This window comes from Podarcis liolepis, assembly GCF_965112155.1.
Source record: "Podarcis liolepis genome assembly, chromosome: 9".
NCBI classification, from domain to species: Eukaryota; Metazoa; Chordata; class Lepidosauria; order Squamata; family Lacertidae; genus Podarcis; species Podarcis liolepis.
In genome coordinates this window covers 40,259,720-40,279,634 of record NC_139564.1, presented here as the reverse complement: position 1 = coordinate 40,279,634, position 19,915 = coordinate 40,259,720, and the positions used below count along the sequence as shown (strand labels likewise).

The 19,915-nt window shown below is 41.9% G+C and overlaps 1 long non-coding RNA gene across 1 annotated transcript in view; it reads right to left on the bottom strand.

The window, feature by feature from the left end:
* Positions 1–5,529: 5,529 nt before the first annotated feature.
* Positions 5,530–19,915, bottom strand: part of LOC310714668 — an 80,832-nt gene continuing 66,446 nt past the window's right edge. The window contains exon 3 of the long non-coding RNA XR_014529946.1: positions 5,530–5,682. This is a non-coding gene — a long non-coding RNA (uncharacterized lncRNA). The remainder of the gene's footprint in view (positions 5,683–19,915) is intronic.

Sequence of the window (19,915 nt, the reverse complement as noted above, 5' to 3'; positions counted from 1 at the left end):
AGCAATCATGAATCTGCATATATTTTAAATGTATCTTATTCACATGGTCACATTCACACGAGCCATAAAACAGCATATTCACTTACTGGTATCTCCCTCTCCTACAGATGCCCAGCTTTCCAAATCTCTACTTTTACTGAGACCATAATCTCATTTTAAATTTTCTCATTATTACTACTAATGAACCAAGTTACAAAACTAATTTCCTCCTTTTGGTTTATTTCAAACTCTTCTGCTGTGTGCAACTTTGTTTGGCTACATTCTTCTGCTTATACATCATGCACCCTGCTAATAGGTGTCTGAGTTCTTCTTGGTTCTATGAATACAATCTAACAAAGAAAGAATTTGAATTCTTCATTTATGCCGCTAGGCTTTTCCAGAACATAACAGTGTGGGGCTATTCCTGGAATGTCTCCCCAGGACTTGGCAATACATAAAACTGACATGGCTGTCTGCTGATGCAAATTGGTGATGCAGTTCTATTAAAATCAAGACCATTGATTTCAATGGATCTATGCCATGTGAACCACGGCGGAATGGCCATCTGTATTGAGCCAGCTGTGCTGTGGGCTACACAATCCAGGGGGGAAAATGCAATCATAAAAAATGGTGCTGTTTTTCTAAATTACTCTGCCCTCGTTTTCCAGAAAGGTTGAAACAAACCTACTTCCCCTGCTGATCTTAGCTCACTGAACATGTTAAACAATTTTACATCGGTATAAAAGTTTCAAAGCTGTGCAGGTTCTTTAAAAGCCAGATTTCTACCCAGAGAGTCTTAAATATGGTCTCCAAATCTCTTGATGTACTACTAACCATATTGTTTGTCAATTATTTTGATGCCAGTCTATTTATTTCCTTTGTGAATTGTTTCCCATTAACCCCCCCCCCAAAGCAATTAACAATGAAAACATCAACAGTAAAAACACCTATTAAAATAATTTCAAGTCCAATACAGATTGGGATTTTTTAAAAATCTCCTCTTAAAAGGCTTGTTGGACAAGGAAGGGCTTTAATAAGTGCAAACATGATAATAGAGACAGCATGTATATCAAACTTTATCACCTTTTGTGGCTCTTCCCCAGTGTTTAAATGTATCACCCTCTTGTTCTAAATCAAGGCAGCTCTATAACCAGCTCTTCACAGTAAGAGATGGCTGTAGTCATGTGGTATCATCTTGGCTTTTGTGTTATATAAAATATAGGTTAGGTAAGTTTATAATGAATCTCCAGTGGCATCTAAGAGGCTATTTGTTTATTCTGAACAGTCTGCATCCCAAACACTGCTAGGTTTATAAGTCTTTCCAGAATTTCATGGAACTATAAAATATTTCTAAAACAGTAAAGCAGGAGTCTCTCTCCATACACCTAAACATTTAGATTGGTTTATTAAAAGTTTGCTTGTTTTCAGTTCCTGGAAAGAATAGTGAAAGTAAGTATTCCTAAATTAACTGGAACCTTTTCCCCAGCTGACAATGATTTAAAAACAAAATGCTAACTTCTTGAACAGGTGCCTTTCAGCTCTGTAGGTTACCTTCCCATATTTAAATTCCATGAGCTTCTGATTTGCATTAAGGCCCAAGGGGCGGGTGAGAAAATATTTCTGACCACTCTTCAGAGTGGTCCTTTTTCTCCTCTTTCATTGCAAGCTTTAACCAGCTTTAAGTGCAGAGAGTGAACCAGCTCAGTCCTGTTCAGTTTCTCCCTCTTCCCCAAGATCTACATCCTCTTTTTTTATCCTGTTCATACTTTTCAGCTTGCATCCTAAGACTAGAACTGGTCAAGATGCCCTAGTCTTAAATGTCACAGTCCACAAATAGTTTTATCACAATTCTTGCTTGTGTAGTTTGGTCTGTCTGACAAGGGTGAAGTTCATGCTATGACTGGAATATTAAGATGACAGAAAACTCCTTCAGAAGAGGTATTTGGGACAACTATCCCATTTGAACAGTGCTTAGACCAGCATTTTAGGGAAGATAAATGTATTCAGTAGGCTCCTTAATACCTCTCTAAAGCTGCCGTCCAATGCACAATTAGTTGGAAGTAGGTTACAGTAAATAATGTGAGACTTGCTTCCAACAATAAGCATGCAGATGATCAGTCTGAAAAAGTATTAATTATTTTTTCAACAGAGAAGACAGGGAAGTGATTGTCTGTGAATAATCCAGATTTCTCTGCAACTGAAGGGAAGGCTACAGTGTTCCTGAGCTACAGGGTCTCAATCTGTAGGCTTCTGAGTCAGAGCCAAGGCTTCTTTCTTCCCTCCTGAGAGAGAGAGAGGGAAAAAGCAAATGGTCTTGTGTCTAGCATTATAAAACATCTGGTAGAACGATCACAAAGGAGACTGCTAAGCATACAGTTTAACAGAGCTGCTGGGATCTTTTTATTACATTCATTTTCACACACACACACGCACAGAGACACACACTCATAAAAAGGTTGGAGTTTACTCAATTTTGCTAATGCTTTTGGAATTTTATTAATCAACATTAATAAAACAATGACACCTTTTAAAAAGCAATGGAGAGGAAAGTTTCCAAATACTTCCAATCAAAATAAATAATTTTAAACTTCATATTACACTTTAAAGGTTAAAAAAAGGGGAGAGAACCCTTTTGGGAAATGGGTGTGAACTTTAAATTATCCCCATTAACACCAGAACTGGAGATGAAGGCCAAAATTCTTACGTTCTTTTGAAAGCTCCTTAATAGAAAGCTAAGGTGCTGCAGGATCAATAAAAGAGTGAAGAAGTGAGGTAGGAATCTCTCCCCCTGTGCTCCAGGTGGAAGTCTGAAGCACTCTTGACTACACTGTGGTGTCGAGTCAGTGGTTGCTTCCAGATGTCCTGTTGAGCATCCTTTCTGATCTGTTTGCAGGGAGTTTAGATGGTGTTTCTTTCCAGTGCACTTCTCCTTTGTTTTCCTTATCACGAAAAGTCTGATATTTTAGCCTAGTGCAAGCTTGTTGTGCAAGACCTCTCCATCAACTATGGTTGTGAATTTGCTGGTATGGGACAGAATCTTTCCCCCAAATAGTGACAGTCTTGAAATGCCTAGAGTGAGGGTGCTATCAAGCAACATGCCAGCTGTTCTGTTGTGGGGGGATATGAATGGTGTACGGGCACTAGAATTTCTATCCAGAGAAACCATGTACCACTGGCTCTCTCCATTACACTGGGTTTCTTTTATGCCCACTATATCAATGCCATCTTCTAAAGCCAGTACTCCAGTTCACCTGTCTTGGCTTGGAGGCTTCTAGCATTTGCATATAACCACTTGTATACTGTCTCTCTCTCTTTAAGTATCTGTGGCATCTCCACCCTGGCATCTTTAGCAAGAGATAGTGACGCACTCTTCTTGGGACCTTATGCAAGCAAAGTCTGCATTGGAACATTATTGAGCAATGGCTCCTCAACCTAAGCTGAGCCAGGTCAACCAAACTATCCCCTGATCCCCTGTCTAGACAGCAGCTTCCTGTGTCTCTTCTGGGGAACAATATAGTAGAACCAGTTCAGGAAAGGACCTGGTCAAAGACAGGCACCCTTGCCACACCCACCTAGGAGATTGTGGCAAAGTGGATATATAGTACTACTACTACTACTACTACTACTACTACTGCTACTAATTTTTTATTTGTACCCTGCCCATCTGGTTGGGTTTCCCTAGCCACTCTGGGCAGCTTCCAACATTGAATGGCCTGCATTTCTGTATTTGTTCAGAGATCACTGTGAATCTCAGGAACAGGGATGGAGCACCGAGGGCCTTCTGGGGCTTCCCTCATTGCAAGAAGTGAGGTTACAGGGAACCAGACAGAGGGCCTTCTCGGTAGTGGCGCCCGCCCTGTGGAACACCCTCCCTTCAGATGTGAAGGAAATAAGCAACTATCTTCTCTTTAAAAGACATCTGAAGGCAGCCCTGTTTAGGGAAGTTTCTAATATTTAATGCTGTATTGTTTTTAACACTTGATTGGAAGCCACCCAGAGTGGCTTCCAATTATTATTATTATTATTATTATTATTATTATTATTATTATTATTATTATTATTCACCAGTTTGGAGCATAGAGAGACTGAGAGCATTTAATAGTGTGGCTAATTTCTGAGGTTACAGCCATCTGGAGTACCACTTCTGTACAGTTGGCCTAAGCATTCTTCCTAATGAAGATTGGAAGGTGGATATTTACCCAAAATTCATTGAATTCTCTCTCTGAACATTTTTGGAAGCTGTGAAAATGCATCATCTGTTTTCTTCTTTTGTCAGCCATGTCACCAATGTCAGTCATTCTTCTGCCTTTCATTTTTAGGGGGCTGCATGCAGCCTAGAAAGCGGATACTAAATGCTAATACAGAAGAAGAAAAACCAATGGATTTAAAACAGGGGTCAGAGGAATCTTCGTCATATTGGCTACCAAGTCAGATCATGGGTTCATCTAACTCACCACTGACAGGCAGTGGATGTCTGCAGTCCAAGACAGGAGACTTTCTCAGCCCTATATGGAAATGCCAGGGATGAACCTGGGATCTCTTTTTCCAATCAGATGCTCTGTCACTTTGCTGTGGCCGTTCCTTCTGCACATAGGGGCTCAGCAAAGGTGTGATGTTTGCTGTTTGAAACTTCTTCGCTCTGCTCTTTGGTGGTTATGGTAAGTGGATTTATTGTGTCTGGTGGGGTCTTTCCTCAATAAGTAGAAATGAAAATAATAACTAATGTTCTGCCCTTTTCTGCCAACACCTTTCATTTGGAAAGGTTCGCTGATTAGTGTTTGTGAGTGGCTGATCCAAATGCCGTATTTTTCACTCTATAGGACGCACTGGACCATAGGACGCACCTTGTTTTAGAGGTGGAGAACAAGAACAAAAATATCTCCCCCTCTCTGCGCAGCGCCCCTTCAGTGAAGCGACAGGAGAAACGGAGCCCCTTCCATTTCTCCTCCCGCTTAGCTGAAGGGGCGCTGCACCTTAGCTGAAGGGGCATCTACCCTTCAGCAAAAGGAACCCGAAGCCTTGAGATAGCCTCCAGATAGCCTCGGGTTCCTTTCGCTTGTGGGGCTGGCGGTGGGGAAAGCCGAGCTTCCCTCACCACCAGCCCTGGAGAGCAGCGGGAAGGCTATGCGCAGCCTTTCCGCTGCTCCCCAACCTGCTCCCTTCGGAGCACAGTGCAAGTTCCCGCTGCACTCTGCAGGCTTCGGATTCCTTTTGCTGAAGCCGGGAGAGCAAGACTCTCCTGGCTTCAGTGAAAGGAACCTGAAGCCTCTGGAGCACAGCGGGAACTCGCGCTGCACTCCGAAGGCTTCAGGCGGCTATCCCTGGAGCCTGGAGAGCGAGAAGGGTCCGTGCGCACCAAGCGAAAGCAACGCGAAGCCTCCAGTGTGCTCCCTTTTTGCTTTTGGCTTCACCCATCACTGGTATGTGGCCCACAAAAGAAGGTAGTCCCCAAGCCAAAAAAGAAAAAGAAAAAAGGTTTCCCACTTCTCTTTCAAAAAGACAGGGGTCTTCCCAGAGTCTCATCAACTCTAGATGGATCATTAAAACATGTCTCTTTTAATATCACTTTATTTTCATTGGTAGCGGTGACCATAAAGCGTGGCATCTCTGATTAACCTCCTTGTGTCATAATAGTTGTCACTGGAACGCTGTGTTGGCATTTGTTTCCATCCTGGACAAGGCAAGAGCTCCTCTTGTATTGATCTATAAAGCAGAAACATCTGTTAGAAGTGCTGCTGCAGGCTGCCTGCCAACCAGAGAGATGCTTATGGTTAACAAGCCCTTGTCCTACACTGTACATGTTGCAACAGTATATGCAAAAGCATAATAAGACCATGTGCAGATTCAGAGTTGAAAATTAAAGCACTGAGGTCAGGCGGAAAGAAAACCTGCCAACAATATTTAGTTCAGCAATACATTTTTGTCTACAGAACAGCCACTTTACTGGGTGAATGATATTAAAGCACCTTTTTGCCTTGGTTCCATTTCTAGATCTTTAGGTTTTTCTGGCCTGCAATAAAATTCAAATTCCAGCAGGACCCAATCCAACTATATCAGTGGGGGAGTTAATTATGTACTTCTCTCTTTGTAAAGACATGGGCATTAATAATATAATAAAAATAAGATGTTCTGGGTTGCATCCAAGATTAGTCTCAGAGTAGGCCCACTGAAATGATGAGGTGTGACTAAGTTAGGTCCATTAATTTCAATAGGTCTACTCTGAATAGGACTAACATTGGCTAGAACACAGGCCAGGATTACAAATCAGCATGGGACCCTGAAAAGTGTGGCATGGTCTGTAATCTGCCTCATACCTACAAATTATAGCCCACTTCCCTGGGAGTAAAGTCCACTTATTTTGGGCAGCTTTATGTATGTCTGTATCCACATGCTTAGAACAGAACAGGAAATCAAGTCTCCCTCTGGAAAATTAAAGCAAGATGTAAATCTGTATATGAATATCACCTAGATTGTATTTCATCTTTACAGGATAATTTAAAGTTATTATTCTTGAGAATTTTTAAACTTTGTAATAGCTGGAGACAAACAAAGCTATTCTGGTTGGAGGCTCTATCAAACTGAGCTTTGTGACCATACAGTTCTTTGTCAGATCCATAATTCAGTTGAATCTCTCTTCAAAAATGTTTTCAGATGATAAATTAGGAGAGTCAAAGAAGAAATATTTAGTCAGTCAGTGGAAGAGTTTCAGTTCCAGCAGAAATGTAATTTAGTTCTCAATGGGTCCCGAAATGAAAGGGGAATAACTGACGAAAGAGCCAGCTGTCACTGCAGAAGGAATACCAGCTATACATCCTGCAGCATATCCTAGTCATGTAGAATAATATCTTTCCAAGATTAATGTCCAACATTTATTTCTAGTTCTGCAAATGGCTGTTGGCAATTTCTCCTACATCTAGAAAAGGCCAAGTAGTGTTTTTAATAGACTTTTTGGATTTCAATGATTCTACAGACTTCCTTCTGGCACCACTACCACTCCCCATATCTTGAAGAGGAAATTACAAAGCAATTGCAACACCTAGAAAGACAAAGGGGGACCACATTGGCAGAGTACAGAATGATGCCAGTAAAGCAAATCTAGTAGAGAAGCAGTTGGGAATTTTAAAAAAACAAACAAGTCCTTACAGTCAAAATTTAATCCTCTCTTCTTTTTTGCTACTGTTGATGTTGCAAAAGCTGAACATTTGGAAGATCACTTTTAATTGATTCATAAACTGCCTCAAATACAGATAATGCAAATGATGGATTGAACGAACTCTGGTCACGTTCAAGAACCGCCTTGTAGGGTACACATCACCCCAAACAGTGTAGAACAGAGCCACCATGGCTAGCACCCATTGCTAGCCTTACTGCTCTGTGAATTTGTCTAATCTTCTTTTAAACCCATTCATGTTAGTGATGGCCTCAAACCTGGGTGGCTTTAAAAGAAGATGAAACAAATTGGAGGAGGGTAGTTTCATAGCCATGAAGGTTATGTTCTACCTCCACTATTGGAGACAATACACCTCTGTAGACGCATCACTGGAGATCACAAGGGAGGAGAGTGTACAGTTTGCAGGCTTCCCATGGGCATCTGATTAGCTGCTGTGAAGACAAGATGCTGAGGCAGATAGGCCTTTGGTCTGATCTGACAGAATTCGTCTTATGTTCTTATGATCTGACCAAGAGTAAAGGCCAGCATCTGGTATCGAACTGCATACAAGTATTTTTATTTATTTATCTAATTATCTATCTATTGAATTTCCACTCCACCCTTCAACCGAGGATCAGATTACAACACAACAATGCACAACAGAGTAACAAACAATACCTCCCATATGCAGTTTAAAAAGCCATAGGCTGCTTAATTGGACAAAGCGCTGGGATGTAGATGTTTTTAGGAAGTACCTAAGTAATGCATGAAGGCAACAACCCTTCCCTTACATTTGGACACTTCCACACATATGTTCACACCAATAGCCTGTACTCTGAGGTTCTATTGAGTGAATATGGCTCATGGTCATTGACAATTCTATCCTCCATGACACAGTGCATTACTTTAGCTTAGGGGTCTGTAACCTTTTTGGACCAGGGCATGTGTTAAGTTTTGAGACATCAGTCACAAAATGGCTGCCATGGCAGCATGGCATAGTACACAATGACTGCAAGGCAGGATATTGTATAATACAAAACTATAGAAAGTACATTCATTGTTGCTTCTCCGTGCCATGGGCAACTTCAGGCTTACCTTGGGTAGCTAGCTGGCTTTGATGGTGGAGATCACACAATATTAATTCCATACACACATAACAAAGCACACCAACAACATGGAGCATTCCCTAGTAACAGGAAAAAATATACAAGGTGCATCTTGCACACACACTCATCACACACATGCTGACCACAAACACATGTGCATCTCTCTCTCTCTATATATATATATCTCACACACACGCTTCACATATGCAGCACACCTGTCCTACCAAATGCATATCTCCCTCTCTCACACAGACCACACGTAGCTCTTTCTCCCTTTCTCTCCCAAGTGTATTTTTCCTCTCACACACATGGGTGTTTGCAGGATTCTCGGTGGGTGGGGGAGGCTTTTGGAGAGGCAGAGCAAACCACTGAAAGGCATGGAGCAGGTTCATTTATCATGTACACGCTGTATGTACATTTTGCCTCCTAGGTTCAGAAAATGCTAGAAACTTACTTTATTGATACCTGGAAACCTGAGGAGCATGGTTTAGCCTGAGGGCATCCAAGAAGCCCCTGGTGGGCACCATGGTCAGGTTGGTGACCCCTGACCTAGCCTATACTTTCAAAGTAAGATGGAAAATAAATCCAAATAAATAAATATATAAACCACCCAAAGTGACAACAGTACCTCCTTATGTGCTCCTATCCTGAATTTTATTTTTCTTACTTGATAGAATCCAGAGTCTTGTTTTGAATCTTAAAAGCTCCATATGTTCAATGCTGGTAGTAGAAAGTCATGTTTCCTTTTTCTAGAATTTGTTATTCTTAATGGTGCAACTTTTTCCGTTTTAAAAAAAAATGTATTGTGGATTATGAAATCTTTTCTGCATTTTAAAACTGAATGCATTACCCATTGGGAATTATAAATCAGCAGCGGGGAATGTGTGTTCCCCCAGATGTGCAGGACTACAACTCTGATCATTCCTGCCCTTGGGCTTTGCTGGATGGGCTGATGAGAGCTGGAGTGCAACAACATCTGAGGCATATGGTATAAACCGGTTCCCCAACCCTGTTATAAATGGCTTTATAAAAAGGAGTACAAAGCCACAGCACCCGTCAGCCTACATTCATATCCAGAATTTATTTGGCAGGACTTGATTTTTTTGCCCAAAGTTCCACAGAACCTGTAGAACTGTTTCCAGAATCCACCCAGGCTCTCTTGCACATGCATAATCTCTTGCAGGATGGTGATATTACTCATGCCCTGTGAGATCTGACTCAACACCAGGGCTCTCTGGACCGGAAAGGAAGCACCACCAGATTCCAGTAATTCCCCATTCTGATTTCCCTCACTGCCCATCACAGGGTTCTGGTTCTAACTAATATCAAATGGTGCCCTAAAAGAAGTAAATCATTGCTGCAATTTAATCTGGTCGTGTACGCAGGATTAAATGTTGCAGCCTAACCTGTGCTTTCAGTGTAGGATGGAAATATCAGTAAATCCAAATAAATAAATATAAGCTCCAAGCCATCAAATCTGACGGCAGCACTTTTGTTGTGTGCTGCTTCCCAGCCCCAACCCCCTTTTTCTACTCACTCCAGTACTCTGGCAGAATTATTCAACTCCTGGATTTATCTTTAGTTTAATGACTTATAAATTCTAATTTCCTTCGCCAAACATTTTAAGGCTTAAACACTGCAGTGCTCACATTACACGTATTTATTAGGTATTCTCCTCCCCCTTCCTTCCCCTGGGAACGTTACTCTCGGCAACTTCATCCACATTTTTGGATTTCTAGCAAACGTCTTCCTTCATGGTGCCTTGTTGGGTCATTAACATTTACATGCCAACGGCTTCCCGCTGAGATTGTGTTAGTCGTCTTGGCACCCTTTCCCTACACATCTGCTATTTTTATAAAGCCAGTAATACTTTTGCCAGCAACTAGTCCTGTTTATATATGTAGTCCAGTTCTCATTCGGAGCTATTGCCTCTCTGGTCCAGGACCATCTCATCTACAACTTATGACACACCTCCCAAAACACAAAAGCTGCCCACAAACCACAATTAAAAAGCCTCTTCAGTAATTAAACATGTTCTCCTGTCAAGGCTAATCAATTCATACGTCATAGTAAAAACTCTGTATACACATTCCAGCCTGGTACTGGAAGGCAGCGAAAAATTAGTCTGTGGTACAGAACCAAGCTTTCAATCTTCATTAAAGTTAAACTACATTTCTTTCATGTTACGGCAGCTTATCTTATTTATTCTTATGCTGTCTGCTCTAGGTTCAAGTCTTGGTTTCAAGCGGGTGCCCAGCACCGCGGTTTATAGGTTATATACATCCAGGAACAATAAAACTGAGGTGAATGAATTAATGAGAGTAATTTCTGACTGTAGCTGTCGGATTTGCACCTGCGGTCACATAGTATCTCTGGTGTTGCAACCTATAGGTCAGTTATTTACGGTACCTAGTAGTCAGATGACTCAACACATATCACTTGAGATGCCACCCTAGACCTTGAATAGCATGTTTTTGAGAGGCATGGCATTCAGGCTTCCAGTAACCATCAGGAGCAGTGTAATAAAGTGAAAAGACGCAGGAGAGGGATAGCAAAGGAGGGACAGAGACAACGATTTCATGAGTCATTTGAAGAAGCTCAGTGCACCTCAGGTGAGGAGGGAATACATAACACATTATTTGCCTCCAGAAAGTACCAGCTTCATTCTCTGGCTTCTCCAAGTTTCTCTCCAAAATTCCAAAAGCCACTGCCAGTCAATGGCTAGGCAGCTTCCTATATTTATATGTCACAAAGCTAGACAACTTCCTATATTTTTATATGTCATAAAGCTGCAGCCTATAACTCAAAAAGTGGGAAGTGCTAATTGCAACTCCCTAAGAACGCTCATATCATTACAGTTAGAGCAGTAGTACTAAGTTAGAGTACTAGTACTAAGTAGAGCACAAGTTCCAATTCCAGAAGAAAGAGTTAAGGAATTTCGTATCAGGTCTTAGAGGATAGAAATATTGAGCAATATATTGAGTATATTTGACATACGCCTCGCTATATTGCTGGGCACAGGATTAGGTTTAAAGGAGCATTTTGGATGTATCTATCTCAGTTGACTGTTTTTTCCGTACTTTGTGTAGACAGAGAACCAACTTCCAAGCTGGTTGGCTGGTTCTTTGCTATTGCTCCTCACAGGAACTTCAATACAAGCTAAGAATCTAACCCATTTGCCTTAGATCATGTAAAAACTCTGTGGGACACAAAAAAATGTCTGTGGAACACAAAAATGTAACCAGATCTCCCAAGACCCAGAACAGATCATCATCACAAATTGTTATTTCCCCCCACAGCTTTGTAGAATGTTGACAGCTGCATTTGCAGTGATCACAACTCGGACCTTCGCATAAAAAGAAGTATTCCCAAAGTGGAGCTTTCATTTGAGATTACACTCAAATTACATACACTTTCTGAACAGTTTGGAATAAAATTTGACCATCGTAAATGACCCCCATAACCGGTGTCCTATGATTCCCTTAAAAGAAAAGCTATTCTGTTAACAGTTGTGGGTTTAGTTCACACTGTGTGAGAATGGAAAAGCATAGGCAACATATATTTGACCTATGTTTTTCTCCAGTTCACCTCAGGGAGCTACAGTTCTCAGAGAGTAACAATCAGTCCATCTTTCCAAGGAGTTCTGAGAATTGTAGCTCTCTGAGGTGACCTGGCGTTTCCTAACAACTCTCAGTTCCTTAACAAATTACAGCGCCTAGGATCCTTATGCCTGTTTAAAGTGGCATAATACTGCTTTCAGTGCTTAGTGCAGACAAGGGTTACCATGTCTGACTCACTGTACATTAAGACCTACAGGGGAGGGCCTCCTGTGGGTGCCCCAACAATTCAGCTGAGGCAGCTGCTTGCTAGAGAGAGGGTCTTCAAGGAGTGGGGCCCAAATTATTGAATGCTCTTCCCAGAAAGTTTCACCTGGCATCTACCTTTTATCTCCTCAAGTTTGGGATACAATATTAATCTTTCTGACTGTTTTATGTTGCTTCTGTGATGTTGTACACGTTCCCTTTTGTGTGTGTGTGTGTGAGTGAGAGAGAGAGAGAGAGAGAGAGAGAGAGAGAGAGAGAGAGAGTATTCTTTCCTCTAAATTGCCCCGGGGATATAAGGAAAGGCAATATTAAAAAATGACCATAAATAAATAATCCAACCCCATATGTTTCTGATTATTTCAGATTGTTCCATCTGTTCCCCTCCCCAGCATACAAATATGTATTATTATGCTTATCCAAGGCCTCCTTGATACACTTATAATAGGTCTATGAAGACAGAATCTTATACAAACAGCCATACTTTTGCATGCCTGAATTAGAACTCTCCCAGCCATTTTCTTTCTATGTAATTGGTTGGACACTTCTATAATGGTATGACATGCTTGTAAATATTAACTGTGGTGGAACACAGAATCTCAGCAAAAATTTACTGCGTTTTTGGAGGGAAAGTGAAAGGTCAGCTTGCCTAGGAGAGAAACTTCACACAGACAATAGGGTCACCTGAGCACTGCTGGCGTCAAATGGGTGGTAGCAGAGCAAGGAAGATGAAGAGGGTGTGAGTTTTAAGAAAGGGAGAATAGCAAGAGAATCTCAGAAAACAGAGAAGAACCAGAAGCCTGAGAAAAGTGAAGCAGAGGAAGCCTGCTGATGAAGTGGTGGAGGAACACGTGTGTATTTTGGGTGGGTGATGAAAGAGCAATAAAGGTATAGAAAGGCAGGAACAGGAAGACTAAGTGAGCAATCCTAGCTACCTCCCTCTCAGTCCAAAGGGAAATTATAGAGACACGGGGTCATTGCTATACCTGCAACATGTGGGAAATGGAGGTAGATTGCTGTGCCAGCCTGATGCTGGCGCTGTGATTGGACCTGGATCAAGCCTGTGGCCATCACGTAGCGGCAACAGGGCTAGCTCAGGATCCCAGGTCAGTTTGCCCCAACCCCACTCAAGAAAGCTTCATCTTCCGGTTGGTGGGATGAAGCAGAGGCTCTGCACCAGTGGAATAGTGATGCAGCTGCCAGTGGGAGGCTGATGGAGGCCTGTAGGTCTACTGGGGGGACACCTCTGCCCAGCACAAAGGGGGTGGAGATTGCTTTGTCAGGAAGAAGAAGAAGAAGAGTTTGTATTTGACATCCCACTTTATCACTACCCGAAGGAGTCTCAAAGCAGCTAACATTCTCCTTTCCCTTCCTCCCCCACAACAAACACTCTGTGAGGTGAGTGGGGCTGAGAGACTTCAGAGAAGTGTGACTAGCCCAAGGTCACCCAGCAGCTGCACGTGGAGGAGCGGGGAAGCGAACCCGGTTCACCAGATTATGATTACCGCTCTTAACCACTACACCACACTGGCGAGAGGAGGCGAGAGGACACTTAGGCTGCAGTTAAGTGCACACTTCCTTGAGAGTAAGCCTCCTTGAATCTAAGTATTCAATTGCACTGTTAATTTCACCTTTTGATTTAAATTACTAGTGAGCACTTCGTATCCGTTAACCACTATATGAAGCAAGCTCTAGTCCAGGGAAGCTTATGTAACAATAAATGTCTTACAGTTGAACGTACAAGGATTATTATCTCCCCAGGTTGAAGTATTTCAGTCAGCAGAAAGAGGGTTTGAATTAAGAAACTGTAAAACCCCATACAGATTTACAGCCAAATACAAGAGTCAACTGGAGTTAATGGAATTATATAAATCTAAGTGCTTTCTTTTAAGTGGGGATGTGAATCAGGCTGTTGATTAATTAAGATGAAAGCCATTTTGAGTTCTGGCTCTTTCTATGCAAGAAATACAATTTTTCATTTAACGGCTTTTTAAATGTACACGATAGCTATTGTATGAGAGAGAGAAATAATGCTAGAAAAGTTGTTGGCTTCCTTCATAAGGGCACCTTTGATGAGAAGGTCATAGTTTTCCAACTCTGTAAAATATTGGTTTTGAAATAATGTTTATGTGCTAAGATAAAAGGTCTACTGAACTTTTGAGATGAAGAATGAAAACATTAGTTCGAGGAACAAATGGTCGCATTAAATCGCTAAAGGTCAGGTGTCTCTACTGCAGGGGTGGGGAACCTGCGGACTTCTACATGTTGTTGTATTACAACTCCCATCCTCCCATGACCTTTGCTTATGCTGGAGTTATGCTGGATGCCTGCAGCAGACATGCTGTCTTGCACCCAAGATTGAGGAGTGCCACCCGCCATTCACCGTGTGTGTGTGGTGTTAGGCGCCCGGCATGTGCTGCATGTGTGACATCATGTGCGTGATGTCACTTCACCAGGAGGCCAAGCACAGAGACCAGTGTGGCACAGCTGTCTTTCTCATACTCAGGAGGAGCCAGCCACTGAACTGCACCACTCTCGGCTCAGCAATCAACCTCCTCCGATCCCTCAGCATTGAGGGGGCCTGGCCCCATGCCAGCAGATTTTGAGGGGCCGAAGACACCTCCACCCCTAGGAGTTAGCACACCTCGCCCATAGCTTCCCCAGCCCTGCTTTAGTTACTCAGTTTACTTTGCCAACTGGCACATAATATTCTGTCACTCCTGGAGACAACCGAGCATGCTTAATCATCGCTAGGATGGATTTGTTTTGTACTTATGCCTATCTCAAGGTTCACCCAGACATGCTGATACCTCCTTCTTGTTTCTTACTGGCCCTATTTTGCTTTCTAATCTGTTGGCACTCAGAGTTTGCTCTTAGAGAGAATGGTCATCTTTTCATCTCTCGATGTTCATATTAGTTTTGAGAGGCTAGTTTAAATTCTTTCCCAACATAGGCCAGTTAAGGTGTCTCTGAATAAGGGCCACACCTCTTGTGTCTTGGTTCCTCCTCAATAAAATGTGAGCAACTGATACGCCAAGTATGCCAATTATGTGCATCCACACTATGCAAATTAGTTATGTCCTTCAAGGTCATCATATGTTTCCAATGCACCCTTTGCAATCTTCCTGGCTGCGGATAAGAAGAAAGGCTGAGCCTCATTTACAGTAAGCCGTATTTATATTTTGGCAAGAGAAAAGGGGGCCTTAAATGTTTAAATATAGAGCTACACCATAAAAAAGTATCTTAAGACCAATGAGAACAAGGAACACAAAGAGTTTTTCCTCAAATTATTTCTTCCCAGAACAAAGCCCCTTTGCATTATTTCTAAACCCTCCCAAGGTAGGTAATTGGGGCTGAGAGACTTATGGAGTATGGTCTCCCAAATGCTTTAAGATCTTTATCTTCTTTTGAAGTTCATTAATGATAAGAGGAAGTCAAACAATTACACTTACACAGCATGAACTGGGAGCTTTATGGCAGATTAAGAATGGGATCTGCTAACATGTAGCACTTCCAATTACTGCATTCCAGAAATTATTTTCTAAAAACATTGAATATGGAATGATTGCATTACACAAATAAGTACCTATTCCTCTTGTTCTCTGCCTTTTTTTTTAAATTACCTCAATTATTGTTTTTAACTGCAAATTCATTGGAACATCTCCTGGCTCTGGGGCTGCAATTATTAAACTGATAATAGTTCAAATGGTTTTCTTTGTGGCTGTTCTGAGCCATTATTTCTATTCCAGCTTGACATAAATCCTGGATGGTTTTCATAAACTAGGCAGTGAAGCATTTCTGACAGGTAAGAAAGGGAAATATATATGTATATGGAGTTTTTAAAAATGTTTTTTAAAGTTTGGCAGTTTTCCCAATAAAATTCATCTGACATGCTTCCATGCAGATGTTTAACAGTGTCATCCTATGCATGCGTTCTCAGAAGAGTCACTGAATTCAGTGGGGTTTACTCCCAGGACAGTGTGCTAAAGGCTTACGTTGATACTGGTTTATATTCAACTCACCTTGAAGAGCTTGACTTCAGCAAAGTCTGTCAACACAGCTAATTCCAAGAGCCAGCCACCACTCTCAGTTGTTGGGTTATCCCTAGACTTTTGGTCAGCTCTGGGGAACCAGACACCCTAGCCTTGGGTTGCATTCAACTAACATTCTACTAACATTTGAAATTAATGGACCTCAGTGAATCATGACCATTAATTTCAATGGGCCCAACTCTTCTTCAGCGACATAAAGTATGAACATTGAGCAACAAAGCATCCATTCTGCCTTGGGGCATATAAACAACAGTGGCTTAAAGGGCAGGGAGGTCATTCCCTGCCACCAACTCCTTTGCATTTCAAGTTGCCTTTTTACATCGCTGCAAACACCATTACCTGATTTGTTTCCCTGTACCTGCAGTCCCCACAAACTCTTAGTCAGGGAAGCTGCCATCAGCACATCTTACATTTTCAGATAAGATGGAAACTGGTTGGAGATATCAATCAGCAGTATTTCTCAAGAAGCTACAGGATGCAGCTTGCATTGTGGCTAACATTATTGCTATTCAGCTTCAAACACTAACAGTGGGAGCCCACTGGAGCCAGAGTAAATGGTAATTTGTACACAGTCTTGGTCTCTTTTCAGTTTCTGAGCAGGAAAGCACATGCACTCAGACGATGCTGGGGGGAAAAGACTCTTTCACAAATTGATAAACACTACAAGCCCATTCAAACATTGTGGGAGGAATCCAGTGACACTCTCTTCTGATAGCTCTGTCAGCACAAGCCAGCAAAATGAAATCATCCCCACTCTTTAAGTCAACAAAAACACAACCTAAGACTAGTAAGATAACCATGTAAAAACACAAAAAAGTGAATAAAGCAGAAATTCAGTCGTTTAAGACAAGGTCCAATGTTATGGGTCAGGGAAAGCTTGTAATATAGAATGTATTGTTGCATAGTCACCTGCCTGTTAACTGAGGATCAATCAATTGTATTCAAATACATTTGCATCTCAAGAAAATGAAAGTGTCATTTTTTTAAGCATTCAAAAAGATAAGTGCTCACTTCCTCCATCTTTCCTCATTTCCGTCAGATTTGCTCTGAATCTTTGGCTCATTTGCTTACAGAATACTGAGATAGCAAACATAAATGACCTCAGTAACCACAGTGGCAAAGTTTATTTGGAGAGTTACTGGTTTGGTGGATGTGGAGAAAGGAGGAGAAGGGAGAAAAGGGTAAATAATTGTTTCTAATGGTTTCTCTGTATTATTTATTTTGGACTTACGGCAGTAGACTTCAACGGAAACTTTATGGGGCTAATAAAATTCCCAACATTCTCAGACATGGGTCGTGGTGTTTATATATTAGGCAGAATACAACGGTGTGTTTATGAGAAGAATCCAAGCACTTTGCAGTGATTCAAATAATTAAGCACATGTTTTTAAAAGTTTGAATGCTGAGCTACAGGTAGACTTGGAGCAATCAGAGCTTTACCTCTCTAGGGGGTCTGTTTACACAAACACATGAGACATTTCAGAAAACTTAAAAATACTTAATACTTAAAATACTTAAAAAACATACTTAAAAAACATTGTTTAGTCCACTGTTTCCCCTAAACAAAATACAGTGGTGCCCCGCAAGACGAATGCCTCGCAAGACGAAAAACTTGCTAAATGAAAGGGTTTTTCGTTTTTGCGTTGCTTCGCTAGACGAATTTCCCTATGGGCTTGCTTCGCAAGATGAAAATGTCTTGCGCTTTTTTAAAAAAGCCGGTTGAAGAGGCACAGTTGCGACGGACCGTGCTTCGCAAGACAAAAAACATCGCAAGACGAAAAGACTCGCGGAACGAATTCTTTTCGTCTTGCGAGGCACCACTGTAATAGAAACAGCATCAGCAGTTATTCCTGTTAAATATCATGGGGTTCTTGTCTAATGATGCATTAAATATATTGAATTGGATCCCACAAAATGCAAGAGGTAATTAGCCACTGGGATCAAGGCAGGAACTTACATAACTGGCTGTAGTCCTCAAACCATTTATTTGAATGCAACCTTAGAGAAGCTGAGTGGTCAGCAGTGGTAAGGTTCAACCCAAGCTAGTTAGGGATGAGATTTCTAGCCAAGCCTAACATGCCAATTTTGTATGTGCACTGAAATATATGAATAATACTTCTTGTTTGGCTGTTGCCAACCTGACAAGTAAAGATTTATGTTCAAGTCTTTTGTAAGGTGTCTATTTTATCACTAACCGAGCATGCTTATAATAGTCGACCAATCTCTTGCACAACCTACCAAACACAGCCTATCAATAAAACTGATTATAAAGGGTGACAGACAAAGAACTGGCAATTAAAACATGTCTTAGAAATATAACAACATTTTACAAATTTTCTCACCTGTTCTGGATTATATATCAGGAAACATCAAGAGGGTACTTAAAGACCAGGTGCTACCGGACTACAACTCTTCTCACCCCTGACTATTGGCTATGCTGACTGAAGTTGATGGGAGTGGAAATCCAGAAATGCAAGAAGAAGACCAATTCCGCAACCCTGCTGTTGCACAATCGCATAAGAGGTTGGATTATGCATTTCCCCAGCCCCCTGGTGGTAATCACTATAGGGAAAGAATGCATACGTTACGATTTCTAACCCCAAATGATGACAAGGGAAACATCTATCTTTAAAAGGAACTCTAGCAAATCTGTCATCTAAAGGTCTTGCAGATAAACTGTCCAGTGAAATAGCTCTTCCATATTTAAAAAGGTAAAGGTACCCCTGCCCGTACGGGCCAGTCTTGCCAGACTCTAGGGTTGTGCGCTCATCTCACTCTAGAGGCCGGGAGCCAGCGCTGTCCGCAGACACTTCCGGGTCACGTGGCCAGCGTAACAAGCTGCATCTGGCATCACGGAACGCCGTTTACCTTCCCGCTGGTAAGCGGTCCCTATTTATCTACTTGCACCTGGGGGTGCTTTCGAACTGCTAGGTTGGCAGGCGCTGGGGCCGAACGACGGGAGCGCACCCCGCCGCGGGGATTCGAACCGCCGACCATGCGATCGGCAGGTCCTAGGTGCTGAGGTTTTACCCACAGCGCCACCCGCGTCCCTCTTCCATATTTAGGTACGGATAAAAAAATTAAATAAGGTATACAGTTATTGAAAGGAGATCAAGGCAGACTCTGTGAATGCAAGGGTGCATGGCTAGGGCTAGCCCAAGGCATTTTGCTGCCTAAGGCAAAGGTCAAGACTGCACCCTCCCATGGCACATATAGACACTGACTGGACTGGCAGGTGAATTTAACTTCTACATTGGTGACAGGTCAGTATCCTCCACTGTAACTAAGGGCAGCAGGCTAGCTTAGAGGGTGATATGCAGGCTGAATGGCACACACAACTCTGTCTTCCATCACGACTGCACTTCTCCTTGTTGCCCATCTCCTGAGATAGCTGCCTCACTTTGCCCAGCAGTGATGCCCCACAGGCTGACACACATAGCTTCTGCAAATCCATATCTTCTTCTCTACTTAAGTGCAAATTTAGCTGGCTCTAAATCCAATGACAGCAAACAAGGGATGGAAAGAAAACAACAACACATTTTTTTCATTAACTCTCTTTTCCAAGAAGACTAAAGCCTGTGCAGTGATGGGTACATTACGGAGAAGGGGTTGCAGAGGGGGCTGTTAGCTCTGATTCATGTGAGGATTGTGACCATTACATTCTTAGAAGCAAGCAGACAAATGATGTATGAATAGAAAAACAAGTCACCAGTTATCTGTCCAGTTATCCCGCTATAATCTATAGAACATCATTCGGTTTAATAACCAAGATATACTGTCTGAGTGAAAGGGATGTGAGAGTAATAC